Source organism: Symphalangus syndactylus, chromosome 16 (assembly GCF_028878055.3).
Source record: "Symphalangus syndactylus isolate Jambi chromosome 16, NHGRI_mSymSyn1-v2.1_pri, whole genome shotgun sequence".
NCBI lineage: Eukaryota > Metazoa > Chordata > Mammalia > Primates > Hylobatidae > Symphalangus > Symphalangus syndactylus.
The window spans coordinates 85588883-85616723 of NC_072438.2; the positions used below are offsets into that span (position 1 = coordinate 85588883).

The 27841-nt window shown below is 45.2% G+C and overlaps 1 long non-coding RNA gene across 1 annotated transcript in view; it reads left to right on the forward strand.

Annotated features, from left to right (window-relative positions):
- Positions 1-27180, forward strand: part of LOC134732762 (uncharacterized) — a 118620-nt gene extending 91440 nt beyond the window's left edge. The window contains exons 3-5 of the long non-coding RNA XR_010116246.1: positions 14146-14271; positions 15281-18835; positions 24295-27180. This is a non-coding gene — a long non-coding RNA (uncharacterized lncRNA). The remainder of the gene's footprint in view (positions 1-14145; positions 14272-15280; positions 18836-24294) is intronic.
- The last annotated feature ends 661 nt before the right edge of the window (positions 27181-27841 follow it).

Sequence of the window (27841 nt, forward strand, 5' to 3'; positions counted from 1 at the left end):
ATCGATGTGCCTGCTGCCGGAATGCTGCACGTTCTCTAAGCCCCATCTTTACTCAGGAAATTAGATCATTGTGGGTCAGATCCATGACAGCAGCCAACGCTGAGGATTCTCAGGGGTCACAGGAGGGGTGACTCTTGGGTGGCTTTCTCTGCCAGACATAGTGCTTGCTGGACTTGCATCATGACCACGCACTTCTTGGCAATGTCTAGGCTTTGCATGGTGAGAAGAGAAGGCAGTGGCTATATCAATCACTTTTTTGTTGTTGTTGTTGTTGCTGTTGTTGTTGTTGGAGACAGGGTCTCTCTCTGTCACCCAGGCTGGAGTGCAGTGGCGCAGTCTCAAGACACTGCAGCCTCCAACTCCTGGGCTCAAGTGATCCTCCCACCTCAGCCTCCTGAGTAGCTGGGACTAAAGGCGTGCACCAGGATGCCCAACTAATTTTTAAATTTTTTTGTAGAGCAGGGTCTTGCTATGTTTCCTAGGCTGGTCTCAAACTCCTGGGCATGAGCCACTGCACCCGGCCCACTTGTACTTAATAGTTGCCGGGTCAATCCTCTCAGGAGCTGTTGCCAGCGTTGGAATTGACCAGGAGAGAGGCAAAAACATAGTGGTGCACAGCAGAAGAGAAGGAGTTTCTGATGGGACAAGGCAACAGAATTAATGTGTCACTGGTCCAAGCAACAAAGCACTCATTTGTCCCCTTCAAATTTCAGACCCTCAGTATTGAAATGTCCTCAAGGTGATCTGAGGAACCAGATGAGAGTCTGATGCTAGGACCTCAAATGTCCTAAAATGTATTTAGATAGAGAAAGTACTAATTATTTCTACTTGGTTTCATAACTTTGCAAGAGAAACAGCCATTTTTATTTTGAGAGGTTCTTAAATAGGCACGGGAAAGTAATCTAATTTGCCAAAGATGACAGAAAGTCTACGAGAAGTTGAAGTCTTTTTACGTTTTCACATATTTTCTTTAAAAAAAAAAAGTATCCGGTTTCTTTGCAATATGCTGCAGTCTGTCCTATTTATGAGGTTTGTTTTCTTATTGGATCAAGAGTTTGCTGGGGATGGGGAAAAAGAGACTTAGGGAATTTTTTAAAACTTGCCTTAAACACTTAGGGTTATTAATTCTCACGAAGAAAAACATTTATTTAAAGAGCTGATTCATCATATTATTACCTTGCAAATAAACATACCAAGGGGCTGAGTATAGGGAGGAAATATGGGGAATTAGTCATGAAAAGCATTCAAAGGAAGAGGCCGGGCAGGAGAATTAGCAATGAATAGGGCTGGAAGGAGAAGGGGCCGCCAGTCAGTAAGCACCTGCTGTTGATAGACTTTATTTCCTTTAGTCTCAACCACAGGTAAACACAGTATCTCCATTTTATAGATGTGGAGACTGAGGCACGGGGCAGTACGTACATTATTTTGAGTTCATATAGGCAATACCTGATAGATCAAGGTTGGGAACAAAGGTTGGTCTGAGGGAGGTCTCTTTTCTACTCCACATACCACGATGGAAAGAAAACTGGACTTGGCCTGGCACAGTGGCTCACGCCTATAATCCCAGCACTTTGGGAGGCTGAGGCGGGCAGATCACTTGAGGTCAGGAGTTGGAGACCAGCCTGGCCAGCATGTTGAGACCCCATCTCTACTAAAAATACAAAAATTAGCCAGGCGTGGCAGTGCACACCTGTAAACCCAGCTACTCGGGAGGCTGAGGTAAGAGAATCACTTGACCTCATGAGGCGGAGGTTGCAGTGAGCTAAGATTGCGCCACTGCACTGCAGCCTGGGCAACAGAGTAAGACTTCATCTAAAAGAGAGAGACAGACGGGTAGAGAGAGAGAGACAGAGAGAGAGAGAAGGAAGGAAGGAAGGGAGGGAGGGAGAAGAAAGAAAGAAAGAGAGAAAGAGAAAGGAGAGAAGGAGAGGAGAAAGACTAAATGTATGGAAGGGGAAAGGGAGCTGGTCTAAGTTTTAGACCCAGCTCTAATACTGGTTGAGTAGTAGACCCAGCTCTACTACTGGTTGTGGCCTTAGGAAAAATGCCTTGATTCATCTGGGCCTCGGATTTCCGAGAGATTGAGGTCCGTAACTTGAGGCAAGGTCCAAGCCCATCACTTTTTTTGGAGAAATAACATTTATTCTGCCCACTGTTGTAATCTAAATGAAGCTGAGAATTTGTTGTCCCTCTACATTGGTGCCATTGTGAAGGGGAGCTCACTGGGCATTGGGTCAGGGATAAATTAATATGTAACAGGGAACAAGTGTGTTTGGAAAGAAATGGGCTTTACCGTGCTCATCTCAGCACTGTCCACTAATTTAATTGAAGTATAATTTAAATATTATGAAATGTAGAGATCTTTGTGATTCAATGGGGTTTGACAATTGTATACACACATATGTAAACCACCACCCAAATTAAGTTAAACAACTTTTCAACACCCCAGAAAGTTCCCTTGTGCCCCTTTCCAATGAGTTCTACCAAGAAGGAAACCACTGTTGCGATTTCTGTCACCATCGATTAGTTTTACCTGTTCCAGAACTTCACCTATGTGTAATCGTATCTGTGAATCCATCTTCAATTCTAGAGGAACAGGTATGGTTCCATGAGGTGGGTGGCAAATTATCTTTCTGTTGACTGCGGAGTCATGGTTATGAGGTCCGTTCAGTGGCAGAATGAAAGTCAGATGAGATGTTGGTATTTGCTTCTTCACCCCAGGAAGTTTGTAAATTTTTTAAAAACAAAATCTGGGGCCGGACACAGTGGCTCACGCTTGTAATCCCAGCACTTTGGGAGGCCGAGGCAGACGATCACAAGGTCAGCAGTTTGAGACCAGCCTGGCCAACATGGTGAAACCCTGCTCTACTAAAAAATACAAAAATTAACCTGGCATGTAATCCCAGCTACTCAACAGGCTGAGGCAGGAGAATCGTTTGAACCCAGGAGGTGGAGATTGCAATGAGCCAAGATCGTGCCACTGCACTCCAGCCTGGGTGAGAGTGAGACTCAGTCTCAAAAAAAAAAAAAAAAAAAACCAAAAGACAGAATCTGGTTAGGTTATTTTATAGGGTCTAACAATACAAGTACATATGTTGCTTTTTCAATTCATTAATATTCACTTGATGTGGTGAAACTTTTACATCCTATGCATTTATTCATTCATTGATACATTTATCCAACAGACAGTTTATTATTGTCAAATTCTGTGCCTGGGGCTGTCTAAGTGCTGGTTACAAATAAGATGCACCAAGTTTGTGTCTTCTGGGGGAACAAACGATTAACCTACTGCCTGTTGTGAGATGCCAGATTAATATTGCTCTGTTCACTGGACAAACCAGAGTTTGAGTCTTAGCGCCACATTTCATTACTCATCCTGTTATTTATTCAAGACTTGCTATGTATCAAGCATGGTCCAATATTGCAGTAATACAAAAATAAATAAGGCATGGATGTATCCTCAAAGAATTTACCTTTTAGGGGTTATTGGTCTCTGGCAAGAAGTCCCTACTTCTGGAAAATTCTCTCTGATTTCTCCAGTGTCATGTGCATAAAAAAAAAAATCGCTGGGTGCAGTGGCTCACACCTGTAATCCCAGCACTTCGGGAGGCTGAGACAGGTGGATCACGAGGTCAAGAGATCAAGACCATCCTGGCCAACATGGTGAAACCCGTCTCTACTGAAAACATAAAAATTAGCCAGGTGTGGTCGTGGGCACCTGTAATCCCAGCTACTCGGGAGGCTGAGACAGGAGAATCGCTTGAACCCAGGAGGCAGAGGTTGCAGTAAGCCGAGATCACGGCACTGCACTCCAGCCTGGGCGACAGAGCAAGACTCCGTCTCAAAAAAAAATCAGTGCATCTTTTCCATCTCAAGAAGCTTTGAATGGGAGTCCCTGGGCAGCTTTTAGAGAGGTGTAAAGAACCCGCTGTGCCAGGAAAAGATGAGAAGACTTCTTTCTTGCCATATTTCAGGAACTTCATGGTCTCGGTCAGTTCACTGTCAGCAGAGGCTTAAGAAAATAAACTGGCCGGGCTCAGTGGCTCACGCCTGTAATACCAGCACTTTGGGAGGCCGAGGCGGGCAGATCACAAGGTCAGGAGTTCAAGACCAGTCTGGCCAACATAGTAAAACCCAGTCTCTACTAAAAAACACAAAAAAATAGCTGGGTGTGGTGGCACGCGCCTATAGTCCCAGCTCCTCAGGAGGCTGAGGCAGGAGAATTGCTTGAATCCAGGTGGCGGAGGTTGCAGTGAGCCGAGATCACGCCATTGCACTCCAGCCCAGGCGACAGTGGGAGACTCCATCTCAAAAAAAAGAGAGGAAGGAAAGAAAGAAAGAAAGAAAGAAGGAAGGAAGGAAGGAAGGAAGGAAGGAAGGAAGGAAGGAAGGAGAAAGAAAGAAAGAAAGAAAGAAAGAAAGAAAGAAAGAAAGAAAGAAAGAAAGAAAGAAAGAAAAGTACATGCTAGACAGTACACTTTTGGGATTTTGACAGTTCCTTGAATACACAGCGTAAGTTGTCCTAAGCTAATAAAATCAATTCCTTCCCCTGCCAAAAACTCTCCCCCAACACAACACACATTCTCTGTCTCTCTCTCTCAAGGTTAACCATTGTAGCCACTAGAGGACAAAAGGTTTCAGATGTGTTCCACAGATGAATGTTTGATATCACGGGACAGGACAGAGCCAGAACAATCGCCTCCTCTTTGGCCAAAACTTTCCCATTAGTGTATCAGAAATGTGCAGGCTCCGATTGCAGAATAAGTAAACAGGACATAATGGGTTTTCAATAAATGCTACGGAGCCAGACTCCAAATCTATTTGGAGAGGTTTATTTGACATGCAGAGCCTACTGGGGGAATTGAGGACAGAGAGGTAAAGGGAGTTGAAGTTCACTAATGAAAACAGGCACAAAGGGTGGGTTGACATCCACCTGCAAACTGCAGAGAGGTGAGAGGGTTCTGATTGGAGCAACCCAAGAAGCTGGAACACCTTTGACTGAAATATCCAGGATTGTTGGAATAACTAGAACCTTAGAAGGAAACAAGATTTGGAGAGCATTTTGGACTCCTTTTTTTCTGTGTGGTTTTTTGTTTGTTTTTGTGTGTTTGTTTTTGTGGAAGAGGAGAGTTGTTTTAGAAAACCTGAAGCCAAGCGAAGAATAATAGAAGGTATAAAATCAGACAACTGGTTGAAGCAGATGATATGGTTGGGCTCTGTGTCCTCACCCAAATCTCATGTTGAATTGTAATCCCCATGTGTCAGGGGAGGGGCCAGGTGGAGGTGACTGGATCATGGGGGTGGACATCCCCCTTGCTGTTCTCGTGACAGTGAGTTCTCATGAGGTCTGATGGTTTAAACGTGTAGCATTTCCCCCTTCACTCCCTCTCTTTCCCTCCTGCTGCCGTGATAACACATGCCTTGCTTCCCCTTAGCCTTCTGCCATGATTGTAAGTTTCCTGAGGCCTCCCCAGCCATGTGGAACTGTGAGTCAATTAAACCTCTTTTCTTTAAACATTACCCAGTCTCAGGTAGTATCTTTATAGCAGTGTGAAAACAGACTTACACAGCAGAACTTGATCCTGGGCCTCTCAATTCGCAGTCCTGAGTTTTTTCTAATCCACTTTGCCCCTTCATTTATCTGCTATGTATGTATCCACAAGGTACAAACAAATCAAAAGCATTTGCCATCAGGAAAAAAAAAAAAAGTTCATGTTCTGATAGACTGAAATTAGTTTTTTATCAAGATTGAATGTCTTTCTGATTTTAACCAGCAACAAATTAATTTATGTGTACATTATAACTTATTTTAACACAGTCTTCTTTAAGATGTAGAAGGCCAAATGACTGGGGAAAAGAGGGAGACCCCATTCCCAGATGAAACTTGGGGACTCCCCCGCTTCTAAAGCCTGGACTGGCCACAGAACACACTGTCCTTGGAAACCCTTGGGAGCCTCTCTGCTGCCTGGGTCTTAACTCTCCACTAACAAGTTAATGAAATAATCAGCAAAGGGCTGGCACACTTGGAATACAATCTGAACATTGTTTCCGTAGTGCCTTTGTGTCTTTGGTCAAGTTCCCTAGAGGCAGCGTGTGAGACCAGGATCCTGGTGCTTTTGGCTTATTGAGGGAATGCGCTTCAGGAAAAACATGTGAGGGAGTCTGCTAATTTGCTAGGGTTGCCACAGACTAGGAGGCTTCAACAGCAGAAGTTAATTTTCTCGGCCGAGCGTGGTGGCTCAAGCCTGTAATCCCAGCACTTTGGGAGGCCAAGGTGGGCGGATCATGAGATCAGGAGATCGAGACCATCCTGGCTAACACGGTGAAACCCCGTCTCTACTAAAAATATAAAAAAATTAGCCGGGAGTGGTGGCGGGCACCTGTAGTCCCAGCTACTTGGGAGGCTGAGACTGGCATGAACCCAGGAGGCGAAGCTTGCAGTGAGCCAAGATACTGCCACTGCACTCCAGCCTGGGTGACAGAGCAAGCCTCTGTCTCAAAAATAAATAAATAAATAAAATAAAAAAGGAGTTAATTTTCTCACAGTTCTACAGGGTAGATGCTCAAGATCAACCTGTCAGTAGGTTTGGTTTCTCCTGAGGCCTCTCTCCTTGGCTTGCAGACAGCCCCCTTCTCACTGCATCCTCACATGGTCTTTCCTCTGTGCACGAGCTTCTCTGGGGCCTGTGTGTCCACATTTCCTCTTCTCATAGGGACACCAGTCAGATTGAGTTATGGTCCATCCTAACAGCCTCATTTTAACTTAGTGACCTCTTAAAAGGTCCTATCTGCTAATACAGTCAGATTTTGAGGTACTGGGGGTTAGGCCTTCAGCATGTGAATTGGGGGCAGAAGACATAATGCAGCCCCTAAGAGGGAGTGAGAGAAGGGTGACCAGGATGAGGAAGCCGGGAAGCAGGATGTGATCTCTGTGAAAGCCCAGTCATATCCTGGTCCATGGACAGGGAGGAGGTGACCGTGCAATCAATCAAACCACAGAGCTGCCTGACCTTGAAGTAAGGGATCCTGGTCTTTCTGGCTCCGTATCTGCTAGTTGGCTGGCCACTCCCCAGTGTGTATGTGGTGGGGAAAATGGGAACATCCTGAGGTACCTACTCAGACGTCTCCAGGCAGGGGGGCTCCTGTGAGTCAAGAACATTTTTCCAGAAAAGGTCTCACAGGTGCATGCCTCTCAAATGACACAGCAGCTGAGGCAGGGGCCCCCAGCAAAGACAGTCTGGGTGAGGCACCAACGGCATCCACAACTCAGGGCTACCTCGGCTCTTCTGTATTTCACAGACATTTACCAGACTTCTGGCTCCACTGGCTAAAGCCACACTTCCAGGTATAAACACAAGATACAAGAGGGCTGCAAGAAAGGGTGGTGCCATTTGACAAGGGAAGGAACAGACCAGACCCCTCTCGCTCCCAGCCCAGGAGGCCAGGCCCGAATCCCTGACTTCTGGTTAGTCACTATGTCTATGAGCCCCACTTCTTTACTCACTTTTTTTTTTTTTTTTTTTTTTTGAGACAGAGTGTCACTCTGTCACCAGGCTGGAGTGCAATGGTGTGATAGCTTACTGCAACCTCTGCCTCCCAGGTCCAAGCAATTCTCCTCCCTCAGCCTCCCTAGTAGCTGGGATTACAGGCACCCACCAGCACGCCCAGCTAATATTTATTTATGTATTTATTTATTTTTTTGGAGACGGAGTTTCACTCTGTCGCCCAGGCTGGAGTGCAGTGGTGCGATCTCGGCTCACCGCAAGCTCCACCTCCCGGGTTCATGCCATTCTCCTGCCTCAGCCTCCCAAGTAGCTGGGACTACAGGCATCCACCACCACGCCCGGCTAATTTTTTGTATTTTTAGTAGAGACGGGGTTTCACTGTGTTAGCCAGGATGTTCTCGATCTCTTGACCTCATGATTCGCCCACGTCAGCCTCCCAAACTGCTGGAATTACAGGCATGAGCCACCGTGCCCGGCCTAATTTTTGTATTTTTAGTAGAGACAGGGTTTCACCATGTTGGCCAGGCTGGTCTCAAACTCCTGACCTCAGGTGATCCACCGCCTTGGCCTCCCAAAGTGTTTACTCATTTTCAAGTCCACCTTCTCTCCATTCTCTTTGCTATCACCTTAGTTCAGGGATCCATCATTCCTCACCCCTATTACTAACGGGTTTCTTCTCAGCTCTCTGCCTCTAGTCTAAACCCCATCTGACTGAGTCTCACACCACAGTCAAATATGAGCAACTCCTCTTCTGCTGCAGGGAGGGCAAAGACGGAATCTGTCTTGTTAGGCATCGTTTCTCCAATCTCGTGTCTCTTTTGTGCTATTTAACAGAGTGTGACCCTGGGCCATTTTCACCTTTCTATCAGTTTACTCATTTGTAAAATATAAATAATATGACATAAAGGACCTTAGAGTTTGGAGAATTACATGACCTGACATGCATTCGGCACTTAGTGCAGTGTCTGGTGCACAGTGAGCACACCGAGGGCTGCTGTGATCATCTCTGTTGCTAGTGGCCACAGCAGGCAGAGCTGTAGGACCAAGCAGAGTGCTGAGGGCATAAGGCGAGGCAAACAGAAGGTGCTAGGAGGGGCCTGGCTGTCCATTGGGATGAATACCCCTATTATTTCTCCTGATATTTCTGCAGATGGTGAAACCAAGAGCATGTGTAACCCCAGTTTCGGTCTTCATCTCTGACTTCACTGGCCTCCAAGGTCAATGTTAATGTTAGTTGATAGTTGACACTGAGTATGTGAATATTAGATAAGGGCAAGAAAACAAAAATCCTCTCATCGAAAGAGGTGACTGGGTTCCAGTGAGCCACAGTGTTACACCTGATGTTAATAATTTCACAGGGTGAAAAACCAGCATGGGAATATTTGCTAATTGGCATGAAATCCATGCTCCCCTGGTTGTTTAGTTAACTAAAGTGCAGCCAACAAAAGCTTAAGCCATATGACCGCCTCTCTCCGGTGACCCCGGCAGCCTCATCCATCCTGCATCCTGGTCCAGCTACAATCTATTCCTCACCATCCAAGACACTCACACCCGAGGCTGGGCTGTGCCTCACCAGGCCGCTGGCTCTTCTGGAGGGGAGGCCTCCCAGCAGCACCCCCATCCCCTTCCTGCTTGGGGCCCCTCTACCCTCCTCTCTTCCCCCTACCTCCTCTTCCACATACCTGATCCCATTGCACAGAGCCTAGGAGATAACCTTTGCCAAGATGTAAGGAACAGACACCAAATGATTTACACGTCTTTCACACAGGACAAGTTTAGGCCCGTACGTTCACAGCTAGAGTGTTTGAGAGTTGGACACCAAACCATTTCCTTTCCATCAATACAAAGGCAGGAATAACCATAACAAGAGTGACCTTTTTTTTTTTTTTTTTTTTTTTTTTGAGATGGAGGCTCTCTCTGTCACCCAGTCTGGAGTGCAGTGGCGGGATCTTGGCTCACTGCAACCTCCACCTCCCAGGTTCCAGGGATTCTTCTGCCTCAGCCTCCTGAGGAGCTGGGACTACAGGCGTGTGCCACCACACCCGGCTGATTTTTGTATTTTTAGTAGAGACGGGTTTCACCATATTGGCCAGGCTGGTCTCAAACCCCTGACCTTGTGATCCGCCTGCCTCGGCCTCCCAAAGTGCTGGGATTACAGGCGTGAGCCACCGTGCCTGGCCTAAGAGTGACTTTTTAAATGCCATTCCATACACTTCTCATTTTTCTCAATGTTGTTTCTGTGCATCTCTTTCCTTTTTTTTTTTTTTTTTTTTGAGACAGAGTCTCGCTCTGTTGCCCAGGCCGGAGTGCAGTGGCATAATCTCGGCTCACTGCAAGCTCTGCTTCCCAGGTTCACGCCATTCTCCTGCCTCTGCCTCAGCCTCCTGAGTAGCTGGGACTACAGGCGCCCGCCACCACGCCCGGCTAATTTTTTTTTTGTATTTTTAGTAGAGACGGGGTTTCACTGTGTTAGCCAGGATGGTCTCGATCTCCTGAACTCGTGATCTGCCCACCTCAGCCTCCCAAAGTGCTGGGTGTTAGGTAACATGGGGTACCTTAAAATGGCGCCGTACCTTAAGATGGGGCCGGTTCCGGGTTCTTCTCCCCTCCTTGACCGGGCACTGTCTGAACCCACCAAAGGAGGCCCAATCAGAAAGAAGCAGCTCCCGCCTTCCCTTGGGCCCTCCCCTAGCCCAATCCATGTAGGCCCAAAGGATATAAAACCCAGCAAACCAGCAGCCCTCTCTCTCTTCTCTTCCTTCTCCGCTCGATTCCTCCAATAAAGATCTCTTGACCGCGACCGGTGTAGTTTGGTCTCTGCCCGGCCCCTTTCATTGGTGCCGTGACTCGGATCGGGACTCCCCACCCCCCTCGGTGGGACCCCGATCCCTTTCGGGCTCAGTCCAGACCCCGGCCGGTCGGTCTTCAATCATTTTCCTGTTCGCCGACCTCTACGCCCAACACCGGCCTCATCTCGGTAAGTCTCCCCTTCCGGTGTCCGACACCAGTCGACCGGCTCCCGCCTCGGCCGCCCACAGGGCTGCCGTAAATCCTATTTTAGACTCGGCCTCCAGGGAGCAGGGTTCCCTCCTTTTCCTCCTCACTCGCCAGGCCTGGGCCCCTTACCCTTTCTCGCTCCGAAAATCCTGGTACCAGGTGGCCCACGGCCCTCGGCCCCCTAGAGGCCTCAGTCCTTTTGTTTCGGTGACGACCGACTTGAAGGGTCTGACTCACAGCATAGTCATCGGCTGGTAGGGGACGCCCTGCCCAGCCCTTTGCCATATATTTCCGTAAACCCCCTCTTCTCATAATGGGAGCCTCCGCATCCCTGCCAGCCGACTCTCCCTTACAATGCCTTTTAAATAACTTATCAGCCCTTGGTTCTGATCTCAAACCTCCTCATTAAATTGTGCACTCAAAACTGGCCCACCTACCCCCTAGACAACCAAAACAGATGGCCCACTTATGGGTCCTTTGATCCCAACCTTCTCCGGGATCTCTACAACTATTGTGAGCGAACAGGAAAATGGGCAGAGATCCCCTACGTTCATGGCTTCTTTCTTCTACGGGACAAACCCAACCTCTGCCTCCCTTGCAAGCCGCAACAATTTATCGCTGCTCTCAAGCTACCAACCTCTCCTTCCGCTCCCGACTTTGATCCTGCCGACGAACCTCCCCACCCCCAATACCACCACCCTCCACCTCATCTTCCGATCGCCGCTCAACCGGTTGAAACCGGCTACCAACCCGGACCACACGAAGAACCAAACTGCTTACGCCCCGCTCTCATGCATCTCCTAAGTCCTCTTCTCTGGCTTTCCGCCTCTCACATCTTTACACTTTCCTCCGCTGGCGGGCCCTCTTCCCAGCCCTATTCTCACTATGATAGAAACGGCTGGGACCCTCTCTTCCACATGTTCCACTTCGCCATCTGGCTCCCACATCAACAAACACACCCCCTTCCTATATTATACCACTAAAAACAACGCCTCCTCCCGAGCCATACATATCGACAACCCCGCCGACCCGGTCTGGGGCCAGTCAGTTACAGGAGGCATATATCCCAGCAATGCCTGGGCATATCCAACTCAAACCATAACTATTTCCCGTTCCCTCAAAGAGTCCATCTCTAACCAAACTTTAACCAGCTTCTCCTCAGAAACTACCAGCTCCTAGCGACTTGTGAAGACACGGCAGACTCCAGAGACAGTCTCACACCCTGCTGACCTCTTAAACGGCCAATGACCGGCAACAGAGACCCAGGATTGGTGGGGGGGTAGGCCTGCCCTCGCACCCTAAATTAACTACCATCTTCTTTTCTCTTCGGGCAGACCAAATTCTACCCCTAGTACCCCAGATGGCTACAGCATGCTGATTCTACCAATTCTTAAACACCCTTCGCTCAGACAGCTGGCTCATCGCCAACCCATCCCTGCCCCTCAACTGGCTCACGGCACTGGAGGATCTATACCTTCAAGGACTTCACGTCTAACGAAGTCTTCATGTATAGCGCCCTATTGCTTGGCCTCATACTGTACCCCATGCACAACTCTGACAGTTCTCCCTGTGCCCTCTCCCCACAGCGCCCCCACTCAGCAGGAAGCAGCCAGATGAACCACGACACCCATTTTCCCCCATTTAAGAAAACAAAAAGGGAGGAATGTCAGGTAACATGGGGTACCTTAAAATGGCGCCGTACCTTAAGATGGGGCCGGTTCCGGGTTCTTCTCCCCTCCTTGACCGGGCACTGTCTGAACCCACCAAAGGAGGGCCAATCAGAAAGAAGCATCTCCTGCCTTCCCTTGGGCCTGCCCCTAGCCCAATCCACGTAGGCCCAAGGGATATAAAACCCAGCACACCAGCAGCCCTCTCTCTCTTCTCTTCCTTCTCCGCTCGATACCTCCAATAAAGATCTCTTGACCGCGACCGGTGTAGTTTGGTCTCCGCCCGGCCCCTTTCACTGGGAGTACAGGCGTGAGCCACCGCGCCCGGCCGGCCAACATCTCTTTTCTTTATCTGCTTTTAATCACCCTCTTTCCCCTCTCTATTTTTCTCCTTTTTTTCTTTTCTTTTCTTCCCCCCAAGTCTGGTCTGTCTGCTTGGGCCCCCATCTCCTTTCCCGTTTCCTCATGAAGGCTGTGACACTCTATGAACGACTCACTATAAAAAGCAGAAGGAATCAGACCCCACTGAGTAGTGCTGCAGGCCCTGAGGACGCTGTTCCGGAGAGCTCTCTCATTCTCCCTAACGCTCACAGACACAGGAACATGAGTCATCAATGAGACAGTGTTGCCACCCGCCTTTCTCCCAAGCCTCCCTATAAAAAGAGGAAATGGCCTCTGACACTGGGATGTATGAACAAGAGTTCCACACACAGCCTGAGAACTTCTGCCATGGACTTCCGCACTGCTTATAGGATGCTGGTCTCATGTTTGGGTTTTCAACCTCAAATCCAAAGAAACGTCACTTGAAGTATGATTTGTAGGGAGCAATATAAAGACTGATTCAGAAGGAAAAACAAAAGTCAAATGGTACCACTGTGATATGACTTCTACAATTTAAAAAATAATTCTACCTTTTTAAAAGAGTATTTTGGCAATGGAGAAGATGGACATGAAAAGATCTATAATTAGGCTGGGCGTGGTGGCTCACACCTGTAATCCCAGCACTTTGGGAGGCCGAGGAGGGTGGATCACCTGAGGTCAGGAGTTCAAGACCAGCCTGACCAACATGGAGAAATCCTGTCTCTACTAAAAATACAAAAAATTAGCCAGGTGTAGTAGCTCATGTTTGTAATCCTAGCTACTTGGGAGGCTGAAGCAGGAGAATCGCTTGAACCCAGGAGGCAGAGGTTGCAGTGAGCAGAGATCGCATCACTGCACTCCAGCCTGGGCGACAGAGCAAGACTCTGTCTCCAGAATAAAAAAAAAAAAGAGCTATAATTGTTTTTAAAGTGCATAAAGCAATATTATGGAAGAAAAACGATCAATTAGCAACACCAATCAATAAAGCTGGAATGAGACATAATTAAGCTAGTTCAAAGGAAAGTCTGATGAAAGATTACAAAAAGCTCTCTAATTATGAGGAGAGGAAAGAAGAATCTCAGGCAAGACTGCCAAGGAGGTTACAAATTTGTTAACCCTGCAGCGGAAATGAGAAATTCAACACTTAAAGACAAAACAAAACAATGTCATTCCAACAATGGACAGGCTCCATTCTCCAGTTAAAAGGATCTACCACCAGCTTTAAAGTCGTCAGCCAAGTTCTTTCGAGATTTCTCAGAACCACATGAGCAAACACACATGGCAAAAGCAACCCTCAACTCACTCTATTATGAGTACAACTCATCAAGGACTGAGGACCCTGGAGCATTTCTTCTCCAAACTTTGATCTTCTGGATGCCAAACAAAGTAGGCTGATAGACTGGCCTGAAGGTAGTGAGTTATCTCAATTGATTATTCAGTCAGTTACAGATTGAACTCCTGGTTCTACTCTTTCTCTCCTTTTCACTACTGCACTTGACTAGCCCTAAAAAAAAAAAAAGAGAGAGAGGCTAATAATTTGCTCGACATCAATAAAGTCATCTGTGAAAAAATATAATTTTTCCTTTTTTTTTTTATTTTTTTTTTTTTTTTTTGAGACGAAGTCCCGCTCTGTCACCCAGGCTGGAGTGCAATGGCAAGATCAATCACAGCTCCGTGCAACCTCCACCTCCCGGGTTCAAGCGATTCTCCTGCCTCAGCCTCCCGAGTAGCTGGGATTATAGGTAAGGGCCATCATGCCCAGCTAATCGTTTGTATTTTTAGTAGAGATGGCGTTTCGCCATGTTGGCCAGGTGGTCTTGAACTTCTGACCTCAAGTAATCCACCCGCCTCTGCCTCCCAAAGTGTTGGGATTACAGGCATGAGCCACTACACCCAGCCTGATTTTTCTATTTTCAATCAGGCAAATTGAAAATAGAAAGGACTAGAAATGATTAGAGAGTTAATTTAGAACTGTAAAACCTATCTAAGTGAAACACCTTTTCTGCTTTTTCTTTTCTTTTTGAGACAGAGTCTCCCTCTGTCTCCCAGGCGGGAGTGCAGTGGCACAATCTCGGCTCACTACAAGCTCTGCCTCCTGGGTTCACGCCATTCTCCTGCCTCAGCCTCCCGAGTAGCTGGGACTACAGGTGCCCACCACCACGCCTGGCTAATTTTTTGTATTAGTAGAGAAGGGGTTTCACTGTGTTAGCCAGGATGGTCTTGATCTCCTGACCTCGTGATCCGCCTGCCTCGGCCTCCCAAAGTGCTGGGATTACAGGCGTGAGCCACCACGACCGGCCTCTGCTTTTTCTTATTCCACCAGTAACCTAGACAGAATTCTTTTTTTTTTTTTTTTTTTGTGACGAAGTCTTGCTCTATCACCCAGGCTGGAGAGCAGTGGCGTGATCTCAGCTCACTGCAACGTCCACCTCCCAGGTTCAAGCAATTGTTGTGCCTTAGCCTCCTGAGTAGCTGGGATTACAGGCATGTGCCGCCACAACTGGCTAATTTTTTTTTTTTTTTTTTTTTTTGGATATTTTTAGTAGAGACAGGGTTTTGCCATGTTGCCCAAGCTGGTCTTGAACTTCTGAGCTCAGCCAATCCACCTGCCTCAGCCTCCAAAGCGCTAGGATTACAGATGTGAGCCATCATGCCTGGCCAGAATTCGTTTTTTATTGATTATTCAGAAAGTGTTAATGTTTAGAATTGACAGTCTGAATCCCGTTTCATTTTCTTGTTTTCTCTGCTGAGGTGGAGAGGACACACGACACACCCCAGAAGGAGGATGTCTTCACATTTCGAGTCACCGTGCCCAGTTCTGGCCCCAGAACCCACCACGCACTGGGAGGATCAGAGCAGACGTCAGAGACGTCTCATGCTTCTAGACCCTGCCATTCCCATCTCCTTCTTTGCTGCAATAGAGCAGACTTCTGGAATTGGCAGTAAACTGGCATTTGCTCTCCTAGTGTAAAAGAAAATCTGCTTCAGAGAACAAGTAGCAAATTCCCCAAAACAAACACTTATAATTAAGTAGTGTGTGTGTGTCTTGGTTATAGGCCACTAGCAATGAAAGGGCATATCCTGGTGTGAATTTGCATTTGAATTCTTACCAAGGAGGCAGGCCCAGCAAACCAATTAACTAATTAAATCAGTTAACCAAATATGTAATTAACCTTGAGAACAGAAGTGTCAACAACAGAAGCACAACAAAGAAAGTAGCCTCCTCCTGGAACTGTCTAGTGGTTTTAAGCCTTTTAGTTTTCTGTCTTAAAGGCATAGCTACAGAGGGAAAACATTGTCTGGGCATAAGACCAGTGGCCACACAATGTCATCCTATGGACTGGATGGAATCGAGCCAAAGGCAGTGTTTCCCACTTGTTGCAGCCCATTGTCTGTAAGTAAATACACAGGAGTTTTGGAGGACACGGTCCATGAAACACTGACCCATTCATAGTCATTCCTTTTGGGAACACACGTGTCCACTATTAAGAAAAGGGGACTAGCTAGAAATTTCCAAGACGGATCCTCCCTTGGAGATGACAATACCTGGTAATTCAGACAATTGATTCTAAGACAAAAGGGATCAAGAAAGGAATGGCAATCTCTGCTGAATAGTTATGGGAGGCTCTTGTTTGGACTGAGCTCCGACCCTGGGCCCCCAGCAATTAGCCTGAGTGACCAGTATGGAGTCAGTAAGGCTAACTGTCATGAGATCTGAATGAACTCTGAAACAGGCCAGTTTTCCCAAAACAGAAGCTATAAAACAACCAGTCAAAAGGAGCCTAGTTTACCAGAGCCTGAGTGACAAGGAAGTTCCCCTTTGTTTTAACCATCTGTAGGGAAAGTAAATTTGAAATGATCAATCCACTTTTTGTCCCCTATTTCTGCTCTCATCAGCCTTTTTCTGCCTATAAAGCAAACCTCCTGTGCTCCGCCCATCAGATCACTCTACCGTATAGAAGGAGGTGCTGCCCCATTCTAGCATCACACATAAAAGGCAGTTCAATCTTTAAAGTGGTTGTAATTTTGTCTTTTGACAGTTTTATTTTATAGAGGTTTGACCTGTACACAGAAATCCCTGGGAAAGAGGAACCTGTGTGGCTGTAGGAATTCTATAATGATCTGTACAATTCTGACACATGGAAATTTATCATTACCAAGACAATACATTAATGCCTTGATGTAATGACTTTTCAGTAGCTCACCTTATAAAATTTTAGTTTTCAAGTAGCTTCAGAAATATTACTTAGAATTAATGATGTGAAAAACACTAGGCCTGGTGCCTTCGTGTAGCTTTCATTTAGGGGTGGTGTGAAATTCACTCAGATAAAAAAAGTAACCAACAAAGAGTTATATGCTAAACAGCAAAAAGAAAATAATACAGACTAGAGGCAAATATTTATTGACTGAGTAAGGAAGATAACTTAGACCATTACTTACATCATTTCAGAAAAACCTACATCACAAAGGAGAGGTAACACGATCAAATCAACAGGGAAGCAAAAGCAACTGCACCAGGAACCTGGAGTCTTATCAGGAGAATAAATATGTATGTGAAATCTCACACTGGATTTTCCTGTTCCTTTCCTATAAAAGACGTGGTTTCCGATGTTGACCTGGGGCAAAATCAAAGCTCACCGGGGCTAAGTCAGCACACAGTTCCTAATCCTTAAGTAAAAAGATACACTTGTGAACAGTAACGCTCAGTCAAGCTCACAGCCTCTCCACATCATCAGGGAGTTAACGTGCAATTTATAACCAGGCTAGGATGCTTGAAGAATCCCATTCCATTCACTAAGAACCCAGGCATCTCATTCCCACCGTAAGTGCAGGGCAAGCCCTCGGTATTGTTTCAGTTAACCTCCCTGGGCCTCAGTTTCCTCGTCTGAAAAACGAAGGGACTTTGGAATGGGAAATCTCTACGATCCCTCTCATGATTCAGATAGACTATTTTTCTTTTCCACCAATAGAGGAAGAGACTTTCTGACAGCCAACATTTCCATTCCTACTATTTTGGAACAACCAGAACACTGAAAATTTGGTACGAAAAGCTTTTCTTACGATAAAGAGATAACATTTCCTTAAGCACAGTTGCTGAAACTTTAGCCAGGGAACTTATCAAATAAAGAAACCACCTCATTTCAGACTATGGGCTGAATCCAATAAAGTCAAACCCAACGCCTCCCAGGAATTTAGAATTACACAATTGTTGATCAAGTGGAGAGAAAAGAATGTGAATTTTGTTTTTTCAAGATTCTCTAACACCATATGAACTGTGGCTGCCTTTTCTTTAAATCATATAATGGAAAAAAACAAAATTCTAGAAAAAGATATGTATCATGTCCTCCAAGTGGTGACTGGTCCCTGCTCAACGTGTTGTGGTTTACCTTGCCTTGAACCCAAAACAATCCCCTTGTCCTTACAGAGCCTTGGGGATGTCTGGTGGCAGCAGGCTGAATTCCTATTCTAAGTTGCTTCATACAAATTGTATTCCGTCTACATCTGTGCAAGTTAAGTGTGTTAGTACTGACGTGGCATGGATTTGTTAATCATTGTAATGTTTGATAGACTGATGATATATGATGTTAATGTTAAATATTAAATGTAATGGGTTTTGTTTGTTTTTTGAGACAGAGTTTCGCTCTTGTTGCCCAGGCTGGAATGCAGTGGCGCGATTTCAGCTCACTGCAACCTCTGCCTCCCAGGTCCAAGCAATTCTCCTGCCTCAGCCTCCCGAGTAGCTAGGATTACAGGCGCCTGCCACTAGGCTCAGCTAATTTTTTTGTATTTTTAGTAGAAACAGGGTTTCACCATGTTGGCCAGGCTGGTTTTGAACTCCTGGCCTCAAGCAATCCACCTGTCTTGGCCTCCCAAAATTCTAGGATTACAGGCGTGAGCCACCATGCCTGGCCTAAATGCAATGTTTAAACTAAGTGTACAATGTTAATGTTAAAGTGTTTTCTCAATTGCTTTTTTTTTTTTTTTTTTTTTGAGATAGGGTATTTCTCTGTCCCCCAGGCTGGAATGCAGTAGCAGTAATCACAGCTCACTGCAGTCTTGAAATCCTGGGCTAAAGCGATCCTCCCACCTCAGCCTCCAACATTGCTGGAATTACATGTGTGAGCCACCACACTCTGCCAGATAATACTTTTTCAATGGAAAGAATATAGAAACAAAAACTAGAAACAAAATATTCCGAGCCTTTTGCAAGAGAGGAGTCACTAAGATGGGACTGTGTCTGGAGTTGGTTCCTTCCATGGGTCCATGGTCTCGCTGATTTCAAGAATGGAGCCGCGGACCTTCGTGGTGAGTGTTACAGCTCTTAAATGTGGCATGGACCCAAAGAATGAGGAGCAGCAAGATTATTGTGAAGAGTGAAAGAACAAAGCTTCCACAGTGTGGGAAGGGACCGGAGCAGGTTGCCCTACTGGCTGGGGTGGCCAGCTTTTATTCCCTTATTTGTTCCTGCCCATGTCCTGCTGATTGGTCCATTTTACAGAGTGCTGACTGGTCCATTTTACAGAGCACTGATTGGTGCATTTTACAAACCTCTAGCTAGCTACACAGTGCTGACTGATGAGTTTTTACAGAGCACTGATTGGTGCATTTTACAAACCTCTAGTTAGCTACAGAGCACTGATTGGTGCATTTTACAAACCTCTTGTAAGACAAGTTCTCCAAGTCCCCACTCAACCCAGGAAGTCCAGCTGGCTTCACCTCTCAGAATCTCATTCCAATACTGAGTAGCCAGGCAGAGGTCAAACTACTTCCTCAGGGCAGCCAAGAAGCTTGAGAAAATTTCCAAGATTCCTAAGAAGAAAAAGCCCCTGTCCTCTCCCTTCCAGCCTGCACAGCAGCTTTCCTTTCATCCTTTGCTCCCCAAAGCCAACCACTGAGCTGCCTGTGTCTTCCTTGCATGGATTTAACATTATCACACATTGACTTACATAAAATAAACATCTTACACTGAAACATAAAAAGGCTCAAACTTGTAGAATCAAATGAATCTCCTGCCTCACCTTAAAATTTTTATAGAGCTAATGGCCTTTACACATATGTACTGAGTCCACAGCATTTCGTTCTTACTCCTGTTCTTACTCCTTTTGGGCAAGAACTGTGATTACTTATCTTCTTCCCCTTAACACATAGTTTGAATGAATTTGTTATAAGAAATGGAGACTGTAGGTCAGGCGTAGTGGCTCATGCCTGAATCCCAACACTTTGGGAGGCTGAGGTGTGTGGATCACCTGAGGTCAGGAGTTCGAGAACAGCCTGGCCAACATGGTGAAACCCTGACTCTATTAAAAATACAAAATCAGCCTGGTTTGGTGGCACATGCCTGTAATCCCAGCTACTCGGGAGACTGAGGCAGAAGACTCACTTGAACCTAGGAGGCAGAAGTTGCAGTTAGCCAAGATTGCGCCACTGCACTCCAGCCAGGGCGACACAGGGGAACTCCCTCAAAAAAGAAAAAAGAAAGAAAGAAAGAGGAAGGAAGGGAGGGAGGGAAGGAGGAGGGAGGGAGAGCGGAGGGGGAGGGGAGGGGGGAGGGGAAGGGAGGGAAAAGGAGATTGTAAAAATTCCTTGTAGACTCTAGGTGAGTTTAGGGATAAAATTAAAGTAGTATGTTAGTAATTCATCATTATGAAGACACAACAATATGTGGTAGGATTATTTTATTTTAGATTTCCAGATTACCTTTCTGAAAGCAAAGGCCTGTTTTCTCCTCAATGATATATAGCCCTCTCCCTGGAACCTGATTGAGTATAACACATGGTACATTTAACCTGTATCCCTATTGTCACAGAAACTTCTGGAGAAGCAGACAGTACCACTGTGTATTTGAACATTCACTAAAATAATGTTTTCTATGGTTAGAAAAATACATACAAACACATACACACACTTTGTTAGCGTGTCTTATAACTTAAGCTTTTGTTCCTAAATAAAAATATATTTCTGTAAATTTCTTTCAGAGGAGGTCTAACTTCTACACAAGATGCATTGCACACATTGATGAGTTAAACAGTTGACATGAAAATAACCCTTTTTATTTATAGGCTTTAGGAACTAGCTTAAGTAAAAACACTGGTAAACAAGTCTTGAAATAATTTTTCCTCTCTATAATCTCTTTTAAATGGACCATTTGATTTATGAATAAAGTGATTATAATGCACATGCTGTTAAGGAAAGAACATATGTAAATGATTAGAAACTATTGGGGATGTCTTCATGGTGTATTGAGTCTGGTGTGTGATATATTCATGGCAGCTACTAAACTGTGTGGATATCTCCACTTCAGGGTTGCTATTTTGCATAAACTCACCCAGCTTACTAAATAGAGCTTAGGCATCTAGAAGTGAAATCCAATGTGCAGTTAGCAAAATGATCTCTCAGCAACAAGCCACCTTGACCAAAGGGTGCAAAAGAACGCAAGGAACACCAGGCCGTAATTACTTCCACTGGCAGACCTAATTTGGGGAGAAAATGCTTTCCTTTTAAAAAAATTTTTATTTAAAAAAAAAATTCTGCCAGTTTTCAGACAAAAAAAAATTTTTGTCACCAAAATACAAACTTCCCAGAGAGGCTCACACATAAACTTATACTTAAAACAGCTAGCGCAAATAGCTCTCTTCCAAAGAATGGGTATGTCTTTGTTATAAATTGTATAAATGGTTATATAGTACAGATTATAATTGTTTCCCCACAGAAAAGTAATTAAGATGAAGTTTTTTTCTAATATTAATAAGCAAAAGTGGCCAACTTGTATCATTAAGTATAACTCCAAATAAGTAAGATATACTGGAACTAATTAGAATTGCTAAAGCATTTTAAGATGTTACAGCTCTTTTTTTTTTTTTGAGACAGAGTCTCGCTCTGTTGCCCCGGCTGGAGTCTAGTGGCACAATCTCCACTCACTGCAACCTCTGCCTCCCTGTTCACGCGATTCTCGTGCGTCAGCCTTCCAAGTAGCTGGGACTACAGGCGCGCACAAGATGTTACAGCTCTTTGAAGTCATTCCCATAGTCTTCTAATGCAACAAGTCATTGTCACTAATTCAACTGAAAAGATGAAAAGTTTGCCAAAAGCATAAACTAAGTCTGAGGAAGGACTCCTTCTCTTGTTTCTGTCTTTTTTTTTTTAACTTAAAGGGGGAAAAATATACTGATAAACATTTAAACAATAGATAATTTCATATTAATGATAAATATTTAAATATAAATACGACTTAATACTAATAATATTATTTGATATTGAGATGTTTAAAATGTACTGATTGTATTTTAAATAATATATTTAATAATATTTGAGGAAATGTTTATGAACAGTAAAAATTAATGATTAGGAAAAATACTACAAAAAAGGGAACAGAAAGAATTTACAGTAAGCTAGGGGAAATCCCCTCTGGAAAGTGTCTCCACACATCTACTCTCATTAAGGAAAAAAAATAGCACGTGATTGAAGTGTTCCAGAACCCAAAATGTAAAAACAGAGTTTTCAGAAATATCAGGAAGCAGCTGAGCATGGTGGCTCACGCCTGTAATCCCAGCACTTTGGGAGGCAAGGAGGGTGGATCACCTGAGGTCAGGAGGTCGAGACCAGACTGGCCAACATGGTGAAACCCTGTCTCTACTAAAAATACAAAAATTAGCCAGGTGTGGTGGCTCACGCCTGTGATCCCAGCTACTCAGGAGGCTGAGGCACGAGAATTACTGGAATGCGGGAGGCAGAGGTTGCAGTGAGCCAAGATTGCACCACTGCACTCCAGCCTGGGCAACAGATCAAGACTCTGTCTCCAAAAAAAAAGAAATATCAGCAAGCTAGTATCAGATCCTCAGTTATCAACAGGGTCATGGATAGTGAGTTATGTTTTGTGCTAGAATGAAAACTGTATCACATGGCATATGGTGCTTCATTCATCTAAACTTAGATTGGTAGTCTACATTAGGAATTAGTCTTCCAGAAATGGGGTTCGAAATTTTTTTTTTTTTTTTTTTGAGACAGAGTTTTGCTCTTGTTGCCCAGGCTGGACTGCAGTGGCATGATCTCAGCTCACTGCAACCTCCACCTCCGGGTTCAAGCAATTCTCCTCCCTCAGTCTCCCAAGTAGCTGGGATTACAGGCATGAGCCACCATGCCCAGCTAATTTTGTATTTTTTAGTAGAGATGGGGTTTCTCCATGTTGGTCAGGCTGGTCTCGAACTCCCGACCTCAGGTGATCCACCCGCCTCAGCCTCCCAAAGTGCTGGAATTTCAAGTATAAGCACTGCACCCAGCCTGGGTTTCTAAATTATCCACTAAATTCACCTTTCTGTCCACTGCCCTTCAGGGCAGAGGGATGAGTTTGCCAGTTCCATAATTCTCCATGGTAACCATTGGCTGTAAATTCCAGACATGCATCTCTCCAAAGTGTGGATGAATCAAAATGTGTAGTCAGAATAAAGAACTGAGTGATATCCTTCCATTCCCATCTCTTTCCTTTCCCTGTCAGTTTATTAATAAAATATCATCTGCAGAATATTTACCACTGGAATATCTAGCTATTTTTATGAACCACAAGACTAGGGGAAACATCTCCATGTGGTGAAAGTAACTTTGAGCTATAAACGTGATACTTAATGCACAGGGCTTCTTTGCTATGATGTAGCAAGCAAAGGTTTCAGCTGTGGTTAAAAGTTACTAACTTTTTTATTCCTGGTGAAAAATAAAATAATTTTTACCATAAAAGACTTTCGCCAGGAGTGGTGGCTCACATCTATAATCCTAGCACTTTGGGAGGCAGAGGCAGGAGGATCACTTGAACTCAGGAGTTGGAGATCAGCCTGGGCAACATAGTGAGACCCTGTCTTTACAAAAAAATACAAAAATTAGTGGGGCGTGATGGCACATGCCCATGGTCCCAGCTACTTGGGAGGCTGAGGTGGGAGAATCACTTGAGCCTGGGAGGTTGAGGCTGCAGTGAGCCAAGATGGCACCACTGCACTCCAGCCTGGGCAACAGAGTGAGACCCTGTCTCAAAAAAATAAAAATAAATAAATAAGCCGGGTGCAGTGGCTCACACCTGTAATCCCAGCAGTTTGGGAGGCCGAGGCGGGCGGATAACTTGAGGTCAGGAGTTTGAGACCAGCCTGACCAACACGGAGAAACCCCGCCTCTACTAAAAATACATAATCAGCCAGGCATGGTGGTGCATGCCTGTAATCCCATCTACTCAGGAGGCTGAGGCAGGAGAATCGCTTGAATCTGGGAGGCGGAGGTTGTGGTGAGCCGAGATCACGCCGTTACACTCCAGCCTGGACAACAAGAGTGAAACTCCGTCTCAAAAAATAAATAGATAAATAAATAAAATAAAATAAAAGATTTTTTCTAAAGTTAGCAACTTGTAAAAATGTTTCAGTAGGAAAGTTCTGTGATGAGATTGTGATGCTTGAGGGTCAACATCAGCTTGTTGGCTTTTACCCCAGATAAGCCTTTTTACCAACAGCCACTGACTGTCCACGATTGTCATCATGTAGCTATATTTGTCATAAGCATCATGTGCTTGGATACATTATATCATAAGCATAAATGTCCTAGAGTAAATTGTACACTAGTTCCATTATGTGCTAGGTGTCTATCCAAAGGAATATTCTGGCAATTCATTTGGCAAAGTAATAATTTTGTGTGCATGTGCAACTATATACCAATTTATGCAATAAAAATTTTTGAAGTACAAGTATGCCGTTCGAATGCCTGTTTTATAAGTCTTTTTTTCTTGTTACCAGGTCTGCTTAGAATAAGGTTTGCAGCCGAGCGCGACCACTCACACCTGTAATCCCAGCATTTTGGAAGGCCGAGGCAGACGGATCACAAGGTCAGGAGATCGAGACCATCCTGGCTAACACAGTGAAACCCCGTCTCTACTGAAAATACAAAAAATTAACTGGGTGTGGTGGCGGGCGCCTATAGTCCCAGTTACTCGGGAGGCTGAGGCAGGAGAATGGCGTGAACCCGGGAGGCGGAGCTTGCAGTGAGCCGAGATCGCACCACTGCACTCCAGCCTGGGTAACAGAGCAAGACTCTGTCAAAAAAAAAAAAAAAAAAAAAAAAAAAAAAAATTAAATTAAATAAGGTTTGCATATTGGTTATAAGCATTTTCTCACATCAGTCTAATACCTTGTGGCTATTGATTTCCTGCACTGGGAGTCAGCAGACTTCACGGTGATGCAAAATGTCTGCCAATGTATATCAAAGGGAAACCAAGTAAGAACAGACTTTGCCACCATTTGGGCAACTCCTCATGTAGATGCTTGGCAAGTAACCATCAGAGACAGTGTGCTATTGTTCAAATGCACAGACTGGATTCTGATGAGCTGGATTCTGATGCATCCCAGTTGTGCTACTTACTAACTGGAATTATGCAAGTCTCTAAGCTTGTGATCCCACTTCTAAACATTGTGGGCAATAATAACATCACCTCCCACATTGGGCTGTTGTGAAGGCTTAAATTAGTAAGATAATGAATATGATAAGTTTAACATAGTACCTAACACATTGTAAATTACTGAATAAGTATCACCTATTATTACCAGCATAAAAACTTACCAGTTAAAAAAAGGGGGAGAGAAGATGGATTTGAGTAATAATAAAATGCTCAGAAATAGCTCCAGTGGGACATTGCCTTATCCAAGCCAGCATCAGCACCTTCCCTAAGTCCTTTCCCCCTTTCCAGCTGAAAAGAAGACTTCAGAGTCAGAAGTTTCCACTAGCTCTGAACAAGGGTTGGCAGCAGTCTCAGGGCCTCGATCCATCCAGCCCTCATTGGCTCCCACCCACATTGTGCCAAGCAGAGTATCCACAGGATATGGAGTCATCTTCCGTGGTCCCAGCTGGATTTGATTGCGCTGTGATGACTTGGCTGTTGCAGAGGCTAGATTGAAAGCATGTCTCAACTTCACCTCTTGAATGCAATGCTGTTTATATTTGCCTAATATTTTTCTCCCCCTTGGGTTATTTGAAGATCATGCCAAACTTTTGTTTCTTTTATCTGGACAGAGTATTCTACAAAGATATTTTAAAGCAGTTATTCTCATCGACATTTTGCAAATCTGGAAGAGAGTTTTTATAGCTACACAGCCGTTCTCTCACCATGGACTGGCTCCACATAGAGCAAAAGTGATCCTTCCAAAATCTAACCCAGATCACGCCCCTACTGTGCTCCAGACCACTCACTGCCTTCATCTTAGGATGGAAAACAACGTCCTCAGATGGTTTACAAGGACTCCACAATGTCCCCTTGCTCCCATGTCATCTTCCTCCACTCTCCTGCTGGCTTCCTTGCTAGCCCTTGAATAGCCCCAAATATGTTCCTGCCTTGAGGCCTTTGCACTTGCTGTTCCCTGTGCCTGGAATGCTCTTTGCCCCACATATCTGCACAGCTCACTTCCTTCTGTTGTCATTTCAAATGTCACCTTCTCAGGCAAGCTTCTCCTGTCATCCTACCACCTTACATTATATTTTTGTTTATTGATTTATTAGATGGCTCCTGCATTAAAATGTAAAGTAGGTAATAACATGGCCTTGGCTAGCTGGGCTGGCCTTGGCTGGCAGGGCTCACGCCTGTAATCCCAGCACTTTAGGAGGCCGAGGTGGGCAGATCACCTGAGGTCAGGAGTTCAATACCAGCCTGGCCAACATAGTGAAACCCCATCTCTACTAAAAATACAAAAATTAGGCAGGGGTTCTGGGGGGCACCTGTAATCCCAACTACTCGGAGGCTGAGGCACGAGAATTGCTTAAACCTGGGAAGCAGAGTTTGCAGTGAGCTGAAATCGCGCCACTGCACTCTAGCCTGGGTGACAGAGCAAGACTCTGTCTCAAAAAAAAAAAAAAAAAAATGTCCTTGGCTTTATTCACCACTGAATCACCAGCACCTAGAGCCCTGAAGACACGGGTCTCAATACATACTTATTGAATGTGAAAGGACTGACCTCCAAGAGATTCAACAGCAAGCAGGTCTCTCATTCTAACTGAAGATTTACTCATCCAATTCATTCATTGCTAATGTCTTCTTCATCAGTCTAGTTATCATTTTTTTAAGCGAAAGCAAGTTTATTAAGAAAATGAAGGAATAAAAGAATGGCTGCTCCACAGGCAGAACAGCCAGTCTAGCTATCATTCTTAACTTTCTTGTATACTTAAAAATTTCCTTCTGTGCTTCCCACACATGACTCCAGATTTCTTTCCTCACCAATATTCTGGGATACTTTATATCACCTTCTACTCCCTGACCCATTTTTACAATCGTCTGCAGAACACTACTTAACAAATTGTACAAACACATCTAGCTTTACAAATGCCTCTATAGATCAAAATGTTTTCCAGGGCCGAGATCAAGAAAAAAAATGTGGGCTGGATGCAACGGCTCACGCCTGTAATCCCAACAGGTTGGGAGGCCGAGGTGGGCGGATCACCTCAGGTCAGGAGATCGAGACCATCCTGGCTAACACGGTGAAACCCCGTTCTACTAAAAATATAAAAAATTACCTGGGCGTGGTGGCACGTGCCTGTAGTCCCAGCTACTCAGGAGGCTGAGGCAAGAGAATCGCTTGAACATGGGAGGTGGAGGCTGCAGCAAGCCAAGATCATGCCACTGCACTCCAGCCTGGGAGACAGAGCAAGACTTTGAAAAAAAAAAAAGGTGGGGCGGGGGGCGGGAGAAGGAAGGAAGGAAAAGAAAAGAAAGAAAATGCTTTTGGTTGGGCACGCAGTGACTCGCACCCGTAATTCCAACACATTGGGAGGGAGGGGTGGGAGGATCACTTGAAGTCAGCAGTTCAAGACCAGCCTGGGAAACAGAGAGATCCTGTCTCTACAAAAAATTAACAAAATTAGCCGGGCATGGTGGCATGCACCTGTGGTCTTAGCTACTCGAGAGGCTGAGGTGGGAGAATCACTCAAGCCAGAGAGGTCAAGGTAGCAGTGAGCCAAGATCAGCCATTGCATTCCAGCCTGGGTGACAGAGCAAGACCCTAAAAAGAAAAAAAGAAGAAGAAAATAAAAAGAAAAAAAAATGCTCCTTAGCAGCACACAACCTCACCTCATAAGGCTGCAGATCACTTCTCCCACCCACACCCCCACAGCCCCCCGCAAAGCGCCCCCTTTGTAACAACAGATATATGATTTTGCACTTTCCATCGTCTTGGCCCACATAAGTAGCAACCCTTCTTTGGATTCTGCTGCAGCATTTTGGTGGTCCCCTGAAACTAAGGGGTAAAACGTGCTTCCAGCAAGATGCATGATCTCTACACAAACCAGCAAATCCTGCTGTTA